At 33.9% G+C, this 9,086-nt stretch overlaps 1 long non-coding RNA gene across 1 annotated transcript; it reads right to left on the bottom strand.

Moving 5' to 3' along the window:
* Positions 1 to 301: 301 nt before the first annotated feature.
* Positions 302 to 8,325, bottom strand: LOC149558059 (uncharacterized). The gene is made up of 4 exons (XR_016364973.1): positions 7,751 to 8,325; positions 1,105 to 1,194; positions 888 to 945; positions 302 to 591 (listed from the first exon to the last, which is right to left on the bottom strand). It is a non-coding gene; the product is annotated as an uncharacterized LOC149558059 (long non-coding RNA).
* Positions 8,326 to 9,086: the final 761 nt, after the last annotated feature.

Below are 9,086 nucleotides of genomic sequence, written 5' to 3'. Positions count from 1 at the left end.
TTACTCAGTAAAATGAAAATTCAACATATTCACACAATTATGATACATAAAAAGAAAACACATTAAGAAACAATTTAGATTTGGCGCCAATACACCTCGATTCCTACATGAATACATAGAGCATTATATGCCTTAGGAAAAAATGCAGCAGCATCTATGACACAGCATAAAATTAAAAAAATATTTGTCTTAGATGACTGCCTACCATGGTTAGCAAGCACAACTTTCTTCTCTTTTTGTTTTGATTTTTGGTGGTCTCCAAAATATTCTTTTACCAATTTATTAATGGAAACCAATATCATTTGCAGACCATAATTAGGTTAGTGAGGTTTTCATAGAAGATAATAACAATGAGTCCAAAAAATATCCAAACAACTGGACATTCGATAACTAGAAAGTCCACAGTTTTTGGGATTTTCAGCTACATCGTTTACAAGATAAAAGATTTGAAAATTAGTGGAAATGGAAGAGTAATCTTAAACTCGTTCCTCTCTAAATATAAAAGTATTTAGAATGAGTCTGAGCCAAGTCATCATGTAATAAATAAATAAAAATCCAAAAATAGTTTCAGAGGTTTAGGTTAGCTTCCCCCTGTTCACAGAGAGAAACGGATGATTTATTTTATGGAGATGATATAAAATATCTGAATATATTAGAGATATTGTTAACAAAGAAATCATAAACTATATATTTTGTTTGTAAAAACTGCAGAGCACATAAAGTTGGTCATAGCACTCTTAGACTCATTTTTTAATAAATGCAACCCAAAATAAAAGAGATCTTTGTGTAAAGAAGATGAGAACATACAGTGCATCAACAACTTGCCACGAAAGGCCAAATAAGCATTTGATCACACTATTATTAAAGTAAATAATATATTTACTCACCTCCTAAAGAATGTTGTAATTGTTGGCAATGTCCACATGTAGTTCATGAGTGTGATATCTGATTTTGAAATTTACCTATATGTTAGATCTCCAGCTTTGTCTAAATAATAAATTAATTATATAGATCTTCAAACATTCCAAGTCATCCTGAAACCCTACAATAAAATAAGGTGAACACTAGAAACCTCCCAATATAGAGTACGAGGGAAAAACTCACCTAACCCACCATCACAGTTCTGAAAGTATCTACCTTTTAAATGCTCAAGTTACCTTCTTGCCAAAAATTCGATCAAGAAAATCCACAAACCTTCCTTATACAATGATGAATATGAGATACAATGATGAATATGAGATCAAAAATTACAGAAAAGAAACAAACTTTTAGTTATTTCAACTTTAGTATTCTTGCAAACAATATTACCAAGATGGCACCCAAAACCCTTAATGGGAAAACATTCACAATCTCCTATTTCCCATCAACACTTTTGTTCAACACATGACTGAACCATCTCTTGAGAATCTTCTTTCAATATAACCAACTATTAAGCAAAAAATTATTTACATATAAACAAACCCTAATCATATAGGATAAATGTCTGAATACAGAGCTCTCTGGGACAAATTGCTTAACTAAAATCCCTGGATTCTTCTCCATGTAACTGCAGGTGAACAGACTTGAAATGTAAGACTCGTAATCAAGACAAAATAGGGGGAAAATGGAAAATTGTTTAAACAAGTTTTATTTAGACTACAGTTTCATCTCAGTCAAAAAAATCCATAAAGAGTATATTTGAGTAGGAGAAATTATATTAGTTTTATTAGGTGAACATGTTTCCATTATTGATCCAGCAGCAACAAAATCTCCAGCAGATATTGCAATTTTAGAAACTAAAGCTTCTTCCATGAACAGCGTTTTATCTTAGTTAGCATTTTGTTAAGATTTCAAATAGTTGGTAGTTTTTATATTTTAAGAAGTCTGTTCCATATTTTGTAGATCTAGAAGTTTTGTCTTTCTCTAAATAAATATTGTGAGCAGTAGATAAGTATGTATAGTATTATTTATTTATTTTCTATGTAGCTTTGAATCTATATGTCAGTAGATAAATTAATTGCCTTCAAGTTTCTACAGTTTGTAGATTGTTGTCTCAGGTAGGAGGGACTTAAGCTCTATTTTTAAGAAAGAGGGTGGTCTTAGGCTGGGGTCCCATGGAAGCCAGCTTCCTCACAAATAGATCTGCACCTGCTGAGATTTTTAAGGAAATTTGTAAGCTGAGAGGTCCTATGGATTTTGTAATTTGAGTTTCAGCTCCCAAATTTAAGGAGAAATTTTCTAAAATTTATTTTATGATAAAAGACTTTTTTAGTTTTAAAGTCTCAGTTTTTGACAAATGGCTAGATTTTTCCCTAAGCTGGTGGGGCTATTTCCAACCCCACCCCATTTTCATCTACGTCCTAAAAAAGCGGGGCTCCTATTATGAAGGAAAAGATTCTAATTAGACTTGTAGCCCCTCAAAAAAAATCTTATGGGACGACCTGTACCTAAAAAATAGACCTGTAGCCCCTCCCCCCCTCTCATGGGACCCCTGCCTTAGCCTCTCAGGGACAAAGTTATATTTTGTCAAGGAATTATTTAGAATCTTCTCCTCAAAAATAGGAGTCTCTAATGGATGAAAAGAAGGTGAGGCTAGAAATCACCCTAACAGCTAAAATAAATTAATTTTTGAACTATGAATAAAATATAAAAGAGAAAAGTTATTATTTTCATGAGGTGGCTTAACTTCAAAAATTTTGAAGCTTAACTTATTGAGTTGAACTAAACCACATAATTCATGAGATGACTGGCTTTAAAATATTCCTACAAAATAGCACAGTAGTTGCAGTTCTATTTTTTAGGAAGCCCCCTTTCTCATTATTTCATATGTTGTAGATTGTCTATCTGAAAGTGGTGTTCATGTCACCACCAAAAGAATGTATATTAGCTGTAGATTTTAATGTATATTGTCTAAACATTTTGCAACTGTTGGATTACAGCTTCCCCAATCATAGCATTTGCATAAGCCAATATAGAGAACCCAAAGTTGTTAGAAAACCATTGAATCTGAGGGAAAGAGTCACAACATTTCTGAAAAGCATTTGTCAATGCTACCTTTGATAAAAAGAAAAGAGGTTGCAGCCACTGATTTGGGAAAAGACAAAAGTACGTAGAAGACCCTTCAAGGAGATAATAAACTTTGTTAGCAGATAGTGTTTCCAATTAGAGAGATATGCATCTATGTTTGCAGCTAGAAAATAGGTCAGTATTTTGAAGATTATAGACCACCAAAGTTAAAGAGTCCAGAGATAAGCGCCCATTCTAAATAAGGTCACAGAATTTGATTCAAGCCATTGCCAAGGGAGGCAGCAAAGAAGTTAGCACAGAATCCACAGATGAAAAGGGAGGATTGCTAATTTATATTGCCAGGCTGAAGGAGAGAACATACCTCTTGATCTTTGCTACCAACAGAAGAGAATCAATGTCCAACGGAAATCACCAGCCAAAATAAAAACAAGGGTGAAAGAGGTTATCAAATGATCATTGGTTAAACCCTGGTGAATATAAAGTAGATTTCAGGAGAGTTTTCCCAACTGCAATTGGAGAAGTACAGACTCAATGATTACATCGAACTTCTGGGTTGAAAGAGAGACAAATGCACATGGAGGGACAATCAACCACATATTTGAAGACATCAAGAAAAGGAAAGAAGCAGCTATGGCACCTTTCATGGAGTGCTTGGGGTTTCTCTTGTAGGCATGCTTCCTCTTTACTTGATTTGTGGGCCCGCTTGGGTAGTGCTCCCTCTAAGTCTTCTCCTCTCCATGCTGCTTGGATTGTTGGCCCATCATTCATGCTCTGGCATATCTGGCGGGAGAGGAATCGTCGAATCTTCCAAGATGTTTGGCTTGGTGTTATGCATCTTTGGTGGAAAGATATCACATTCTCTTCAAGAAACTATTCAAGTGAAGTGTGCGCTAGATGGGGGTATGGATCCAGTTGATCTTGCTATATGCGATCGCCTCAATTTTCATCTTCAGGATGGGGTCGCAGCTCAAAGGTATCCAAGAGTGTCCAGGCAGCCTCGGCATCAAAGGAAAGGTCGGGTGAATCGGGATGGGCATTGGACTCCTCCTCCCCATGGAGTTCTGAAAATTAACACTGATGGTTCTTCCTGAGGGAATCCAAGCCTTGCTGGTATTGGGGGAGCAGCTCGTTGTAGTTCTGGTGACATTAAATTCTTTTTCTTAGTACAGAAGGGTAATTACAGTAACAATCTCATGGAGGCTCAGGCTATTTTATATGCTGTGGAACAATGTTGCTTGCGGGGATGGAGCAAGATTATTTGTGAGTTTGATTCCCAAGTCGTGGTGAAGTTGCTTTCCTCACACAAGATTGAGGATGTTAGCTGGCAGCTGGCTACTGTTGTTAATCAGATTATTCTCTTTTGTACCTCTTTTGAGTTCATTAGGTTTACTTACATTCCTCATGAATGGAACAGAGCTGCTGATTGTAGCCAAATGGGCTTCTAGTCATGCTCCAAGCTGGAATATTATGGATAGGGGACAACTTCGATGGTGCAAGAATTTGATGAACTTGTTGCTCACGATTGAGCTCCTTGTTATATTTCTTTCTATCTTAATAAATTTTTACCCCTCTTTTTCCAAAGATTGATGGTGATTGCTGAAGATATAATGTTTACCAAGATAAATTTGTTTCATGTCAAGAAATGGCAATAAGTGAGAATATGTAGGATCTAAAACAGGGGAAGAACAGGGCAGAACAAAGAAAATGGAAAAATACACATATTTCATACAAATTATACTCACAAACACTATAGAACTTTATTGATCAGCCACTCTGATTACATTCTTGCAGGCTGCACTCATTCTATTTTGCAGTATATCTAAAAAATTGTATCTCCATAAGAAATAAAAACCTATGCTAACTCCACCGCTTAAAACCACCAGTTTACGTAATGTATGAACTGCTCTTATTACATGCTGGCAGTAAAAAGTTACGGTGGAAACAAAAGTCTTCGAATAATGTAAACTAGACTTATTAAACGCATGCAAATTGAAACAGCCTATTGCATGTAATAATCATGCTTATTAAAGCTACAATGAACTAAAGAATTGGCGGTGCTTTGATGATGACTTCAGTGCTTTGATGGTGACTTCAACATCAGTTTTCAACAAGTCTGGAAGATAAAAGTCAACTTTTAATAAAACAGCCATGGAGGATGCAACAAGGTGCCTTCAACATTTTTGAAAAAATCTCAGGGAAAAAAGAATGGAAGTATAATAGTAAAATGGCAATGAAGGCCATACAAGTTTTAAATTTAGGCAGAGTTCCACTGGAAAAAATCATGGATCAGCGAAGAAGTATGTCAGATATTGAGATTGGGAAGTTATGTAGGCCAATGAAGAAACTGCCTGAGAGGAAGCATACTGAAATGAAGAAGACAACCAACAACACAAAATAATTGATCTCAATAGAATACACCTACTGGATGAGTGGAGTATTGTAATGTAAAGTATGGAAACCAAGAAGATTAAGGAGAGCTATAGCATATCAAGAGATAAAGAGAAAAAAGTTAATGAAAAGGTTCAACTCCAAAATTGAAGTTATTGAACATACTAAGGCAAGTGGGCAATGAAATACGAAAGTTTGGCATCTAGGAAGAAAATAAGTTGCAGTTAAGTTGCAGTTAATGCACTTGCAATTTGAAAATGTGACACAAGGTAGAACCACCAAAAGTAGCTCGAAAAATCATGGGCAAGAGTCCACAAAAAAGTTCTTTGTGTTCCTTGAGGATCAGATTGAAGACTTATGATCAGGAGGTCACAAAACTTTCTACCCAGAAAGTCTGATGCAAGCAACAAAATCTATAGCAGATATTCAAATTTTAGATACTAAAGTTTCTGTGAACAGGTTTTTATCTTAATTAACATTCTGTTAAGATTTCAAATAGTTATTAGCTCTTATATTTTAGGGAAACTGTTCCATATTTTTTGGATTTGGAAGTTTCATCCTACTGTATAAATATCGTGAGCCTTTGCCCTTGAAAGGGCAGATAAGTGTGTAGATTATTATTTACTTATTTTTTATGTAATTTTGAATGTTTACATGAGTAGATTAATTAATTGCATTTAAGATTCCACAATTTGTACATTGTTGCCTTATCGTTTCATCAATTACAAAAAGTTGAAAGAATTATATTAATTTTATTTTTGTACCACCAAAATTTTGAACAACTAGAACTTTAGAGTTAACTAGAAAGTTCGTATAGGATGGGCCATCGATGGAACAAATAGACATCACTCAGACGTTCTATGTGCGAATTTTAATTTTTTAAACCTTTTTGTCAGTTGTTACCGATCATCAAATTCACATATGTTCTCTTACTCACAACTTTCGTTGGAGATACAAAAGGTTAAATATCAAACTAATTCCAATAAATTGAAAGGTTAGCGTGCAAAATCAACAGTTTTAAAGGAACTGCTGAGGATGTTAGTTTGGAAACCTCAACAGCATTATTATGTAACAAGCACAATACAAGAGCTGTTAAGCAGCTCCAGTCTCTCAGTAAAGCAGCTATATATGGGTGTACTAAATTGTTTGGCCCCATCCTTGCCATTAGGAAGATGATGAATAAATACAGGAAACCATTTCAGGATTATCCACAGTACATGTTTGACACTCTAGAAGGCTTTCACTAGCAGCCAAATTGCGGTTGCTTTAAAACCTATTAAATATTAAAAACAGATTATTTCTACCGATGCATGCACTAGCTTTTCAAGTGATGCGAACTGAAATTGTGGAGAAGTTATGAAACTTGTTGTTTGAGTTGATGTGTTAGCTTACAGACACGTTAGTGATTTGGAAAATAATAAAATGGCATCACTTGGCACCGACAATTTTTAATAAGGTGTATCGAAAGTCTGTACACAAATGGGCCCATTCTTCAACAAGAGTCAATTTACATGTAATATATGCACAATTCTTCATAATAAGCTTATCAACATGTATGCAAAGTGAAAAAATATGGTGGATAATATTAAATTTTTGGCATCTACTGGAATGTTATCTTACCAAAAACATGATTCTCATGAGCACTAAAAAATTGTTTCACTAAACTCATCAAAAAAGTGTCTAAATTTTTCAGTTAACCACTGGTAACATACAAACAGCCTTTAGCAAAACAAGAGCTCCGGAATTGGGCATGTTTCAGGAAAGAGAATTTTTTTACTAGTTTCTAACTTTCTAGAATAGAGAGATATGAGGCCATTGTTCTAGGATGGCAAAATTATTCCCAAGTTTTGGAGACAACAATTAAAACTAATATTTTAAATTAACATTTTATAGACTGAATATATAATCCTTAGTGCTTTTCATAGGTGCCAAAAACATCGCCTCCTCCGTGATACAAGTTTCCTTTGTAATTTAGCGCAGAAATAAATTAAATTAGCATTATACATATCATGTAATTGTCAGTAATTCCAAATTGACAGGGAAGAAAAAACCATGGTAATCAAGTTTAGCAGTGGATATGATTTCACAATATGGCAGAGAAGATCTCCGGACTTCAACAAGTGGGGATCTCCTCCTGGGACTTGATGAAAAACGACTTGCAAAATATTTTTTCTGTGTAGCTGTTACGACAGCCTCCATTACTCTAAAAGGCAAAGCAAAAAGATTTTATTGTCGATTTCTGCCAGGCAGTGGATAAGCACATTTACAAGCATTTTCATATTTTATGGATAATGGTAGAATAGAAGTGAATAAGAAAAATTTTAAAATTGGAAACAGGGTAGAGAAAAGGACATGCCTTTCACAGTTGAGGCACAGATGCTGAAGAAAACCCCTGGAAATATTTTCGCTGTATCCAAATCCCTTCTACCCATTAAGCCATTCCTGATTCATACCCAGAAAGGACGACAACCTATCTCAAACAAATTATTTTACACGGTGTTCAAATCTCTGAGTGGCCTCTGACGTTGAAAACCTACTGCGAGGCGAGTTTCTGGAAAGCAGCCAAACTAAGGATCGCTCGCAGTGTGACCACCACAATGTAATTTCAAGAAATCATTCCTTGGAAACATGGAGATACCATCTGAGAAAATGCTGCTTTGGATAAAACCTTCTGAAGTAATATTTTGATTTGGTCAAAAATAAATTTCAGATGTTCCTCGGCTTCTCCAGATGGTGCTACATCTTATATAAGAAAAAAAGTAAACTCGGTGTTGGGGAGAGCAGTCGGAGTGGAGAGGAAAACTGTCCAACCCGGTGAATTAGGGTTAATGGCGAAAAATAAAATTGCACTGGTGGAGAAGACGTGTCATTAGCTCAATCTTTTATTAAAAAAGACAGATAGATTTGAATACTCCAAAATTCTGAATTTTAAAAAAAAAATCCATAGCACGCACAAATACAAAAAGTTTCACTCAGTTTATTTGACGGCCCTATTTAGGTCAATAGCAATATACAATTAAATTCTAAGGGAAGATATTAAAAAAGTCATTGTAGTTATTTTTTTAATATAGGAGAATGAGCTAAGTACTAGTCAAGGATGGATTGCTAAAAAATTTCATTACTTATGAAGATTTCGAATAGATCATTCTATGAAATAATAGCTAGCATAATTTTTTTTTTATTAATTTTCTTTTAAAAATAGACTTTTTTAAACATTTGTCATATTTTAAATAGATACCTTTCATAAATACAATATTTTGAAGGTAAGATGACTATCAATTATGCCTCTTATTCATAAATTAATTTATAAATAATCAAAATTTAAAATTTTTAACTTAATTTTTAAGTAGTTAAACTCTATATCAAATCTACAATTTCTAAAATCTCAAAACATAATAGATTTTGGAAGATATTTGTAATGATTTAATATTCATAATCTATATCTATTTGTTATTAAACAACATAAAATTAGACACAAAATTGTTATATTTTAGAAATTTGAAAAAATAAAATTTTATATGGAGACTAATCCACGTAGATTAATTAATATTTGTTACAATAAAAGACTAATAAGTAGTTTTTTAGGGTCTTTTTACGATAGCAGTGATTTTTTTGTACTATGATAAAATTGTTGGCAAGTAATGGAAATAAACATGTGTATTAATGATAAAACAATAGAAATGTTTTTGTTC

The sequence above is a fragment of the Cupressus sempervirens genome, chromosome 5, assembly GCF_028749045.1.
Source record: "Cupressus sempervirens isolate cs-2001-9-10 chromosome 5, ASM2874904v1, whole genome shotgun sequence".
Classification (NCBI taxonomy): Eukaryota; Viridiplantae; Streptophyta; class Pinopsida; order Cupressales; family Cupressaceae; genus Cupressus; species Cupressus sempervirens.
The sequence above is the reverse complement of the archived record's forward strand: the minus strand, read 5'-3'. Positions and strand labels throughout refer to the sequence as shown.